We start from the raw sequence: 13,464 nt of genomic DNA on the forward strand, positions 1-13,464 counted from the left end.
GTTAACTCTAACACATGGACAAGTGACAGCTATGATACATCACCGACGGAAACCAACGCTACCTGAAAGCGATCAATCTTCACTTTAATTCAAAGCCGCTCTCTTCATCATATTGTCAAAGAGCTTGGACGCTTAGCGTAATGCCCGGGCGCAGTGATGGCTAAAGCAAGCTGTTCCTAGAAAAAAAGATGATTGATAATCTGAGGGCAGAAAAGCTGCCATTGGAATCTTCTCATTTGTTAGAACACTAATGATGACTTTGATTAATCACTGTTGACGTTTCATGAAAACCAAATTTCAATCAAAGTAAAAGGAAATGGGCCTGAAGCGTTGTACTTTTGTCTCACTGAGAAACTCTACTGGTATTCACGCTGTAACATTTCAGAGGCATTCACTTGTCAACATGCCAAAATTGGCACACAAATAAGGAAATCAGGTTTTGACCATGATTTTGTTTTTTACTGTCTACATTTACATGAACACCTGAACACATGCTTATATATGCTTTTATCCAGCAGGAATTATGTGAAAAAAAATTAAATAAAATAAATAAAATTAAATTGAGTGAGTGACAATTCTGTGTGTGGAAATGCCTTCTTGACATGAGAGACCAGAGGAAATAGCACGATTAGTCAAAGCTATGATATAGTAACTTAATCACGCTCTATGGCTGTGGTGAGCAGAATCTTACCATAGCCAAAGCACTTCTAGGCCACAACAGCAGAAGAAAGAAGGGCCTTCTGTCAGCCAAGAACAAAACAAAAATATGAGCCTATCATAGTCAAACGCTTACTCGAGCTCGAAAGTTGAAATGTTTTTTACTTTTTTATTGTCTTTATCTCCCTATTTGTTTCCATGTTAGGCTCAGATTCTTGTTCTAGACAGGAACATGATGACTTCTGCTTTTGTAATCTATCCACCTAAAGTTTTGATATCCCGAGATGTTTTTCTGCTCACCACCGAGTGCTTTATGAGTCAGTATATACTTCTTGTCATCCCAGACCAGTCTGGTCATTTTCCTCTGATCTCTCTTATTAACAAAATGTTTCAGCCTGCAGACCCTCCACTCATATTTCTTGTTTTTCAAACCACCCTGTTTAAACTCCAGAGACTGTTGTGTGTCAAAATCCCAGAAGATTCTAAAGTACACAGATCAGCCTACCTTGCACTAACAACCATGCCATGGTCACAGTGTTCATTTGTTGTTGAAGTGAAAATAAACTCTAGCTTTTGACCTCTATCTGCCTTGTTTATTTATTGTGCTGCTGCCACATGATTGGAACTGCATTAATGAACAGGTGTACAGCTGTACACCTATTTAAGTAAAATTCTTATTCTGCTTTAGTATCTGCTGATCACATCCAGTAAGAAACAAACAGTAAATGCTGTCAATATGCCAAAATATCTCTTAGACCTTGCTAACTAATCACTCAACAACTGTCATGATTGGACCAGTCAGGGAATTATTACATGACATAATTATGTCTAATAATTAACCAACTTAGTTTGCAATCAGATGCAGGACACAAAAAAAGTCTTCAGTGGGTCAGTTCAAAACTAGTGGACAAAGTTTGAAAGTGGATAAATTACCTAATAAAATAATATCAATTACAAAATAGTATTTGTAGGTAAGGCAATACAACTGCTTTGTTCAGCAATTACTACCCCAAAGTAAGATTAAAACTGAATTAGAACAAAAACACATACGTCTTTTCATCTTTGACATTATTTTTTCATGCCTGGAACAAGTTGTCATCACTGTAAAATTCCCATTGGGATGAATAAAGTATCTATCTGTCTCTTAAGTAAATGAATCAAGTAAATCTATTAGATGTCTTTTCTCGATCAGCTAAATGATTGACAAAAATGCCAAATAGAAGATCTTCTACAGAAGCCAACATGGTTCGTGTTGGGAAAATGGTGTTGAATTATTGTAATTTTTCCATAAACTCTCCTACCGTATTTTTTGTTTTGTTTTATTTGGTTTTTTTTGTTTGTTTATAAGTGCCCTCTTACCCTGCAAAAATATTTGACTGGTCTGCATCCACACCGCTGATTGCCAGCTGATGACCCCTGATGTATGGGATGAATAAAATTGACTAGTGTTTATGGTGTGTGAGGAGCCATGCCCTCTCAAAGACATGATCAGCTCCAGTGAAGCAGGCTTATTGGCCTTAAACAGCACAGAGACTTCAACATACCATTTAATAGCCAGTGCCACCCATGGAGAAAATAAGGAGATCTGAAAATTGTTCAACATTATTAACTGATGGGGAAATTTAACTGAGAATGTGAGATGAGAATTCTACTCAGTGGGGTCGTGATTAATGTTTTATACACAGGCGTTCTGTGATGTAGTAATAGAAACAGAAAATAACTTACAGTAAATATTCTCGTTGTGAATTCTACTTTGAAATCCCGCTAATAGTCTGAAGCAAAATAACTGACGTAGTTAAGACGGTTGCATCAGACTCATAGTAAAATAAATAAATAAATAAAAATAATCACATTTAAAATTGTGAGTGAGCGAAAGGGTGTGAGAGAGCATGTGTGTGTCTGTGTTTACCTAAGCCACAAGCCCAGAGCACAAACTACTTTAGTAAACATGCACTTGATTTATTGGTTCAATTATCCTTCATTTCCATTGGACTGATCAGCGGTGTAAAATATTCACGAACGTAAGGCAGAGTTAAATATAATTTAGCTCTGACAGGAGACATAAAGAGTCTGCTCCACATTTTCCTCACTGGGAGGATGATATGTGACTCATAGAGGAACGTTTATAGATGAATACATGAATAAAATACTCATATGAGTGAATGTTCCATCATAAACAGTTTGGTGCTCTCAAATGCCCTAAAAGAGATGGAAGAGTTTGTACTGGTGTTTTATACTTTGCCAATTCAATTCATATACCATGCACAATTTAGAATGCAAGTCTCTGTTCAAATACTTTTGGCAGAAAAAGTTTAATGTCAAAGAAGTAGTTCAGCCAAACAGGCTTTCAAAGGCTTCAGTGTTTAAAAGGCATCAGATTTCAGACAAAGCCTGGCTCTCCTGCAGTGTAAGTCAGAACATTGCTCATCTGGAGGCAATCTCAGCCTAATCAATGTAACAGAGTTGGGTTTTTTTTCATAGAATATGAAAAACAATGCAGTGAACATGCACAGTGCAGGGACTGCACTTTATCCTGGACAAACCAGGGAATTATGTGAGGATCCTGTTCATGGACTTCAGTTTGGCCTTAAACACCATCATCCAAACACTCCTCCAGACCAAACTAGCCCAGCTCTCTGTTTCTAGCTCTACCTGTCAGTGGATCACCAGCTTTTTGACAGATAGGCAACAGCTAGTGAGACTGGGGAAATTCATGTCAAACAGCCATACTATCATCACTGGTGCCCACAGGAATTTGTTCTTTCCCCACTGCTCTTCTCCCTGTACACCAACCACTGCACCTCTACAGACCCCTCTGTCAAGCTCCTGAAGTTTGCAGACAACTCTACTGCCAACAGACTCATTGATAACGGTGATGAATCTGCATACAGAAGCGAGGTTCACCAGCTGGCTGTCTGGTGCAGTCATAACAACCTGAAACTTAATATGGTCAAAACAGTGATCATTGTGGATTTCAGGAGAAACCCTGCTGCACTCCCCCCACTTACCATCATGAACAGCACTGTGAGATCAGTGGAGTTATTCATGCTCCTGGTCACCATGATCTCTCAGGGCCTAAAGTGGGACAATCACATCGACACTATTTTAAAAAAAGCACAACAGAGGATGTGCTTCCTTCGCCAGCTGAGGAAGTTCAACCTGCCACAGGAGCTGCTCACAGTTCTACTTCGCCATTATCGAGTCTGTCCTGTGCACTTCGATAACCGTCTGGTTTGACTCAGCTACAAAATCAGACATCAGAAGACTACAGAGGATGGTTTGAACGGCTGAAAGGATTATTGGTGCTCCCCTGCCCACTTTACAGGAACTGTACACATCCAGAGAGAGAAAAAGGGCTCAGAAAATCACACTGGATCCCTTACATCCAAGCCATATATTTTCTTAACTTTTTCTGTCTGGCTGACACTACAGAGCACCAAGTACCAAGACAGCAGAGGCATAGAAAAAGTTTCTTCCCCCAGGCAATCTACCTCATAAACACTTAATTGCTTTCCCCATTGTGCAATAAAATAAAACATATGCACAATACCACTTTTACCAATCTAAATCTGTACTTTCTGTGCAATAAAAGGAAAAAATAATTTTCTGTGCAGCCTCCCTCCCGTGGGTGTCTCCCTCCATTTCCAGCCGAAAGATCGCTGCGGATGGAGGAGACCCGCCACCTCTCATTAGGCCCCAACGGCTGCAGGGCACTGCTCCAGCCACTCTGGGAAGGTCAGACACCAGCCTCGAGAGATTTCTTGGAAGCTTGGAAAGGCCTACCATGGTGGGACACAAGCAGCAAAGAAGAGTGTGCTTTTTCTGGTACAGAGAACCACCTTCTTGGGCGTAGTGTGGGACTAGACCATGTTGCGGACACAGGTGTCTCCTGCCCGGGTCGAAGTCATCCTCACTGCAGTCAAGAGAGTAAAAGCAGGCCAGTCACTTACTGTGAAGCAGTTCCAGAGGCTGCTCGGTTTCATGGCAGCATCACCCCTCCAGTGGTGGTTAAGAGACAGAGGGTTCTCCCGAAAGGGCAATCTGTTCAGTACTATCAAGGTCTCACAGCAAGCCCTTTAAGCCTCAGAAGTATGGAAAGAACCTGGGAGCTCCTTGTCATCGCGTAACGCTAACAACGGACGCATCACGGGGTGGGGAGTGGTCATGAGCACATAAACTGCCTGGAGATGATGGCCATGTTCTTGGCACTGGAACCCTTCCAACGAGACCTGAGAGGTTACCACGTGTTGGTCCATACGGACAACGGGTCAATGGTCTCGTACATCAACCACCAGGGGGGTCTCCGGTCCCCTGTACAGGCTGGCGTGGCAAATCCTCCTATAGTCCCAGGGAAAACTCCTCTCAATAAGAGCAGTTTACATCCCGGGCCGGTTGAACTGGAGAGCAGACGCCCTTTCAAGGCAATGGCAGAGGCCCGGGGAATGGAGGATCCACCCAGAGGTGGTGGAGCAGATATGGCAGAGATATTACAGAGCCTAGGTGGATCTGTTTGCGACACGGTAAACTTAGCACCATCTCCTCTGGTTCTCCCACCCAGCCCCTCTCCTGGACTTTAGGCATGGCAAGTGCTATCCTTTACCCTTTAAACGGGGTATGTGCCTAAAGTGCCTGCGGCTCCCTCACGACCTGTCATTTTGCAGGCATTCTGTCCTCCAGTGCGAGCACTGGACACATACCTCCACAGGACGAGTCCTCAAAGCGTTTTCGACCTAGCTCGAGTTCCTGAAAGGGAACGTTACTAGGTTACGTATGTAACCCTAGTTCCCTGATGTCAACGGGCAATACTCCTTGCATGCCTGCAGTGCGTTCTCCTTTTTCAGAAGCTGATGTCGCTGCCATAACGCTCCCATTTTGTAGCTTTCTGGTTTGCGTGACTTCGCCCGCCAATAACGTCACGAATGCTTATTGGCCAGATTTTACACATGATTCAGAGCATGAACAACAGGAGGCGTTCCCAAAGCATTTTTGAAGCAGCTCTTGTTCCCTTAGGGAACTAGGGATACATACGTAATCTAGTGACAATTAATATCCTCTTCTAAAACATGTTCACAGCTCCCCTTGAAATTGCCTTTTGGTGAAGTAAAAACAATATTTAACAAAATACAAATGCATTATTTTGGATTAAACAGATCATGTGTCTTTAACAGATAGACAAGCTTCCAAGGGGGTGTCTGTCTGACAACATTTTTGCATTTATGTACTGTAAGTGTAAGTAAGCTGTGAGATCAAATTAAGATAGTAATTAGCAAGGTCTTGCAACAGTCCTTGGTAATGGCCTGCACTGGGTTACAGTACTTTAAATCTGGCTACTAAATATCGGTATAAAATGTGCATGCAGAAAAAAACATGCAAAATAAGAAAAAATAGACATACAGACATTAACATCTTTTATATCATGCCAGAGTTAGAATCAACGGTCTTGTTTGAGTCCTACAGTCTTGTATTTGGAAACTATTTGTTAACAAGCCAACTGAAATCCTAGTAATGTACCTGCAATGGACTTGGGAGTTTTATTTTCTGCTTCTTTAAAGACTCCAGAGTTCTACAGAGAGAACTGAGTTAGAATAAATAGCAGAATTTATTATAAAAAGAAAGAGTAAGATGTGTGTTGTGTGTGTGTGTGCGCGCGTGTGTGTGTGTGCCTGTGTGTGTGTTTGTGTGTATTTAACACTGACTCAATGTGTTTATACCCAGCACATGTCCCCATGGTTTTTGCAATAGCTTAAAATCCTTTAGCTTTGTGTGCCTCTGCAGCATGAGTGGTGTGAAAACGGGGCTAACAGACGAGATCGTGAAAATAAAGAATTAGAAGCTCTGTCGAGTTGTGTTTGTTGTAAAAAAAAAAAAAAAACACTGTGGGCTGTGTACGCTCTCAGAAGCTTACTGGGGACATGAGGAAACCATGCGGGTGCCAGAGTGTTGCGTGCTGTGCCTACAATGCCAAAAAAGAGCCAATTTGAGTGATTTATCCACCACTGACTTCGGTCCATAGAGAGCAAGGGAAAAAATGTGTCCCCACAACCACAGGAAGTACTGCTTTTAGCTGACCTTGGAAAGCCAGAGCTTTAAAAACATGCTAGATTGATGTGGTGCTACTGTGGAACGGTGTAGCTCCTAAGTGACGGGTCTACTCTTCAATGCTGGAGCTGGAATGTGCTGAAAGACAGAAAGGGAAAGCCAGAGAGGGCTTGATTTAAGCAAAATAATTTAGCAATTTGATTTTAAAAATTGATTTTTAGTTATTTTGATTTAGTTAAAGTTATTTTAATCGGGGTGTTTATATGAAAACGTGTTCTTTTTATATGATTCCATGGTTCGGTATAATGAAAGGCTTTTTGAGTATTAATCACTTTTACTTGTTACTGTGTACAAATAATGCAATTTATCCTGATACACTATAAGCCGATAAAAAGACAATGCACAATGTGCACAATTTAAATAATTCCCCTTTATTTAAGGCATCAAATGCATACGCAGAAGCAATGTCTGATTATGCATTTGATAGAGGAGACAGAAGAGCATTCCTGTCCAACTTATCAACAGTCTAAATAAATAAAATGATGCAAATCACGCAAAATCTATGATTTTGCCATTTCACAGCTCAATACCTAACCTGGGAGATGCAGCTACAGGTAAACTGGTAGCTAGCTAAACCAGATAGGCAGATCATCTGTTACAGAATTTTACAGCTGTACTAACCCACTTTGATTTTCAGTGTCAATTGTATGTTTTGTTAAAATAAACAGTATTTAATTGTTGCTACAGCCTATAGGAAACGGTCACAATAATCTTTGCTAGAAACACTTCTTAAACTCAAATGGACTTGCTAGATAACAAACCTAACAGGCTACAATAACATTAGCAGGAAGCTTGCCTTTATTTTAAATATTTTTGATGGTTCACTTGATTATTTTACATAATCTTTCAAAAATTCACTCCTCTATTAAGGAATTATAGGAAAATTGTCAATAAGCATATAAAGGTCATTTATCAGGTAAACACTCAAGAAGTTTCCTAACAGATTATTTATTTAACTATTATGCAAATAATCATTGATTGTTACATTTATTTAAAGTGGATTGTTGTTTTTTACTTTTTACTCAATTCAATGTTCCTTACTATAGTGATTTTAAACTAGTGTTTTAATTCTTACTGCATCAAGTGAAACAAATGATTCTGCTTCACTGTTTTGCTGTAAAGCAAATGTTTCCAATGTGCACTACCTAATTCCATGTAAAGGCACGTTTTACTTCACAGATCAATGCATGGACTACGATTATTAACTTCGACATGCACTTGTTTTGCCGTTTCATTTCGTCCAAATATACAAGAAATGGGTTATGTGAATATTAATAGTTCATTATGTAAAGGGGGAAAAACTACTTACTATTTTTGCTTTATGTAAGTCAGTAAATGTATTTAGTAACTTATAAATAAGGAATAATTACTTTGCACATCCTTTCGCTTCATTAAAATATATCAGTAAAGCTGTAATATAAAAAAACTAATTTCAAAGAGTGGCTCGCAGATGAACTTTGACCCTTTGTGAATTCTCTTGGTGAAATATACTGCCTCGTGTCAAACGTTAATTAACAAATGTGCAACAGCACAAAATGTACGTCACACCCATAAAAACCAAGTTGTAAAAATATGACTTCGGTACAGTGTTTCGGAGCACATCGTACTAAATCAATATGATCAAGATGCGATGTTAAGAATGAGAACTTCAGTATGCAATGCCTTTTCCCCTGCTGTAGCACAGTGTGAACTCTCTGTGGACTTTTACAGGCCAGCTTCTACATCTTGCAGATAGAATAATCGAGACAATGTAGCAGAACAAAATATATGACCGGTTTTGAATTAGTGCAACCTGCCTGCAGCTAAAACAGCTGATTGAAGCTCGACTAAGTTTGGGGGAATGTTAGCAAGGTTAATTGTTGTTTGTGACCTCTTTTTTTTCTGTTATAACATGCTGACACAATGGTGTTGTTTTCTGTTGCTAAACATCTGCCGAAGTAAATTGGAAAATGATATTTTTTCTAATAGACTACCATTATGATCAAATGAAACATGAGGCAAATGTTTATTAAGAGCTGTTATAGAGAGTCTGATCTACAAGCCAACAACACACACACACACACACACACACACACACACACACACACAAACACACACACACTCACTATGATATCTGACAAGTAAAAAAAAAGTAATTTTATTTTTATTTTGCTGGATTTTTTTTTATTTTAATTTTTTTATTATAGTCAGTTCTACAGTGCCAATATGCTTTTTACAGACATATGGAATTCATGTTTTGGATATTTTTGCACTCTGATGCCAGTTGACAGATGGTAACTTGTTTTATACTGTGCACAGCTGTGCCATGTATCCTGTGGCATTTCCAGTATGGTTCTTTTGTTCTTTATTCCTCCAACTAATTATCAGCAGCTCTCAGGTGTCTCATCATCACCATGCACAGTGATCTGCTCAATGAGTGTATGAAAATATAAGTACTACACTGACAGCGGCTATGGATCCTGCTTTTTCCCCATCCTCGAAAATACCATCAAGGCCAAAGTGTGGCATTAGCAAATGGGTTTCTGAATGTGTGTAATGCTTAATTAGTGTAATTAGTCTTCTGCACACTTTTTAAACAAAAAAAAAAGACACAGCCACCAAAGGCGATTATTAAATAAAACGTATAAACGATAATCATTTAATCGAATGCTAATTTAATTTTTTTATTCATCAAAAAATAATCTGTTTTTATATATATATATATATATATATATATATATATATATATATATATATATATATATATATATATATATATATATATATAGTGGCATTGACCAAAAGAAGGTGGAGCTGGAGGTGGCAGAGCTAAGGATGCTGAGATTTTTATTGGAAGTGACTAGGATGGACAGAATTAGAAATTAGTTTTTATATAGTATGAGTATTATGAGTATTTATATACTATATGGCATAATAATATTATAACATTCTAAACTCACTTGTTTAAAAAAACAAACAAATAGAATCTATACAGGTAGTCGCCGACTTACGACCTATGCAACTCACGACCTTTCGACTTTACGACCACAATTGCAAGTATGACAGTAAGAAACAAAATGGTGTAGAGATGATACAAATGGCATAAAATTAACAAAGAAAATTATGATATATACAGTACTAGCTGAAAGTACCCGTGCTTCGCTACGGAAGGCAGAACGCTAAGCAATATGGCAATAAGCAGTAAGCACTGAGCAGGACTGGATGATCAGAGATCAGAACGTAACGTCAATAAATAACGTACTACCCCTTTGTAGTACGGATACAGGGCGAACTACTGTGAAAATGATTTTTATTGTGCATCTTACATCTAATAAGAAACAATGTAGTAAGTTTCATGAGGATCCGTACTGTTATTTCGAAGAATTTACAATGCGTGAGAAATCGGGTTTTTCGCGAGTTAGCCGCGATCCAGGGCAAATTTTTTAAAACCCTTTCTTAGTGAGCACCTAAGACCCAAGAGGAAGGTATGTTCCAAATTTCATTGCAATCCGTTCAGTGGTTTTGGAGATTTCGTGATGAGTGAGTAAGTCAGTCAGTGGTATTTGAGCTTTATATATATATATATAATAATAACAATAATGAAAGAAAATTTCGATAAAATACTACTTAAAGATTTTTATAACATCATTTCACAGTACTGTACATATAGCCTACTCTACTTACGACCAAATCGTGTTACGACCGGTCTGTCGGTCCCAATCGTGGTCGTAAGTAGACGACTACCTGTACTTCTTTTTGAGAATCGAATCCTTTTGATACAATGTCAGTATTGAAAATATCGATACTTTAGGATTGATCCGCCCATCCCTAGTGACCGAGGTGATTCCGCAACCTGATGCTCTTGAGTCACGACAGAAAAGATCAAGTGCGACTGTCGCAAAGTTAGCAAACAGTTTACACATTACCACTTCATTAAACTGGACCATTTTCACACGATGAGAATTATACAGTTTTCGCTTTCCATGCTGATGTTTCACCTTCATCCGTGACACCAGTGTGTTTTCTTTTCACATGCTCGTGCATCACTGTGGTACTTTCATCCCACACAAGCTCCGCTTTGCATAACTTCCTTTGTTGCATTTAATATACCAGTAACCTGTAACTTGAGCAGCCCAACTAATCGATAATGACATTCGTTGACAATGAACTTCATTATCAATTATTATCGATTTTATAAATAAATAAATAAGTCCTAAGATAAAAAATTTTTTTATCCAGGACTATTTAGCCTATCTCTATATATGAATTATTAATTTTAAATAGTGTTATTCTACTGCGAGGAAATTCTTTGCACATTTTTAAAAAACTAATTTTTTATTTACTTTTAGAATAAATCAGAATATTCTGCCAGTAGAATTAGAAAAATGAAAGTTTTTAATTAGTATTAAAAAATCTTATAAGTAGTTCACATTATTTTTGGTTAATAGTAATCTTATAAACAGACAACTAGATGAATTTGATCATATTTTTACTTTCTAAGACCTTTTTTTTTTTTGCACTGTAAAAATTCTTTCGGCTAACATAGACTTCATCAATTTTGTTTATGTTGACACAAATGACAGGATAGAACAGGAACACATGTAAAATTGTAGTTCCATGCTGCTGTTGGTCTAATTCTTTGGTTAATACTAAATAATTACTCATTTGTTCATGCCCAATTCATTTGGTTTTTATACAGTTGCTATTGTACATGGTAATTTTGCTAAATTGTCATATTTTGCAGTGTGTATCTAAAGTAAAGGAGCACAGCAGTGGGTCAGGGAGTGATGATACTATTATTTTGCCAATTTTTATACAAAAAATTTTGCATTGCCACCTGCCAAGACCCTGTGTTAGACCACTTTAAAGGCTAAAATTACAGTCTTTTGATTTCAATTATAATGCTTTCTTCTGACAATCTTATTTTTTAAGTGTTCCATTTTTGTTCTCTTTTGTAAAATGAAGTTAGCCTAAGTTGCTTATGTAACTGTGGCTCTGTGAACTCTAGATGGTGAGAAACACCCGGCTATTTTCATGTACATATGAGGGAATTGCACAATTTAGTGTTAACTGGAAATGTGCACAAACTGAACAAATTAGGATGTCGATGTAGAGAACATGCAATTAGAAAAGTCTGCTATTCGCTAGCAAAAAGATTGTTTTCAAAGTAAGGCATCTTGCATGAGCTTTTAAGAAGCACGTCAAGAGACTTCAGCACAAGGTGAAGATCTCATTTCTGATTTTTGGGGAATCGTGGCAGACGGAGGCACTTCAGTCTTCTCAAAAAGGTCATAATAAGTTTATGAGCCCTGAGGGAGGATATCCACAGTGCTGTCACATGAGGCAATTGCTCCAGTTATGTGAGATGTGGACCTGCTGCTATCCATCAGTCCCAAAAAAAAGGCTAGTATCAGACAGTGCACATGATTGAGTTGATAATGTAGTTACCATCTGTATAACAACCTGGCTAAGAGCATACAAACTGTGGCATAAATACCCACATCCTACACTCAAGGAGAAAAACAGTTACTCATGTTTTAAAAGACTCTGGTAAGAGTTCAAGTACAGACTACACCTTTTTACTCAAGCTAAAGTAAAGAGGTTTGGGCTCTGACTTGTACTAGCCATTAATACTAACTGTTTTAGTGTTATGCTGGTAACTGGACCTCACAAAATATTAATATAGTGATTATAAAAGAATAGCCGAGAAAAGATTATGATGATTAGGTAATCAGGAATGTCTCTGTTCTCAGTCATGTTTACATCTCAGAGTCTGTCTGTCTCAAACATGTTATCCATACTTTTTATTGCCCTTTGTCTTGCTCATTGTTAGCTTATGTCTGTGGTGCATGAGAGCCAGGAAATGATACACCAATCCTAGACTGAAAAAGCCATGCAGTTATAGGAATGGTATATAATGTGAAGAAAAATATTAATCATGAAACAAAATAGGTTCAAACTAAAGTAACAAGCCTGGTCTGCAATTGTAAGAAGTAGAAAGTCCAGATATTTGTGTACAAAAATGTAATGAGTAAAAGTTTAAAGTTGTCCAAAAAATAAACAATGAAGTAAAGTGATGAAGTATTTGTTCTTCGTTACTTTCCATCTGCTGGCAGGCTCTTAAGTTCAAAAGTGGTGAACTGTAGGGAAAAATAAATTCAGAGGAGACTCTACCCTAAACCATAGCCTAAAGGCAGCTTTGCAGGACAGGTCACCTGTTGCTCTGACTTTAGCCACAAGTTGATGCAGATAGCTCTGTATATTGCATATGGATTCAGTAATGTACATGAAGATAAATCTCAACAAGGCCAAAATCCTTTAACACAGCCTAAACAGTTTGAAATGTTGTAAATGTAAATGTTTAAAGTCAAATTTACAAATCCATTTCATTTTTAAAAGGATGTGCATAATGCTATATAGAGGGGTTTAATACAATAGAAGCAATAAACAGTAAATAGATTTACACCTACACGCATCCCATGGACACCAGATACTCTTTTATTAATACAGTTTTTAAAATATTGGTGACATGCCCATCTTCATAATAATACAAAAAAGAGATACAAGGGGGCATCACACCTCTGGGGTTAGATGTTCCAATTCTGATTCTGCCCTGGGGTTGGCATGCTTGTTCTATGCTTTGGTGGTTTCCTATGTGTACACCAGTTTCCTCACCTTAGTTCAAACAAACGCATTGTAGGCTGACTGCCATTTCCAAATTATCCTTAA

The sequence above is a fragment of the Silurus aristotelis genome, assembly GCF_946808225.1.
Source record: "Silurus aristotelis genome assembly, chromosome: 1".
NCBI classification, from domain to species: Eukaryota; Metazoa; Chordata; class Actinopteri; order Siluriformes; family Siluridae; genus Silurus; species Silurus aristotelis.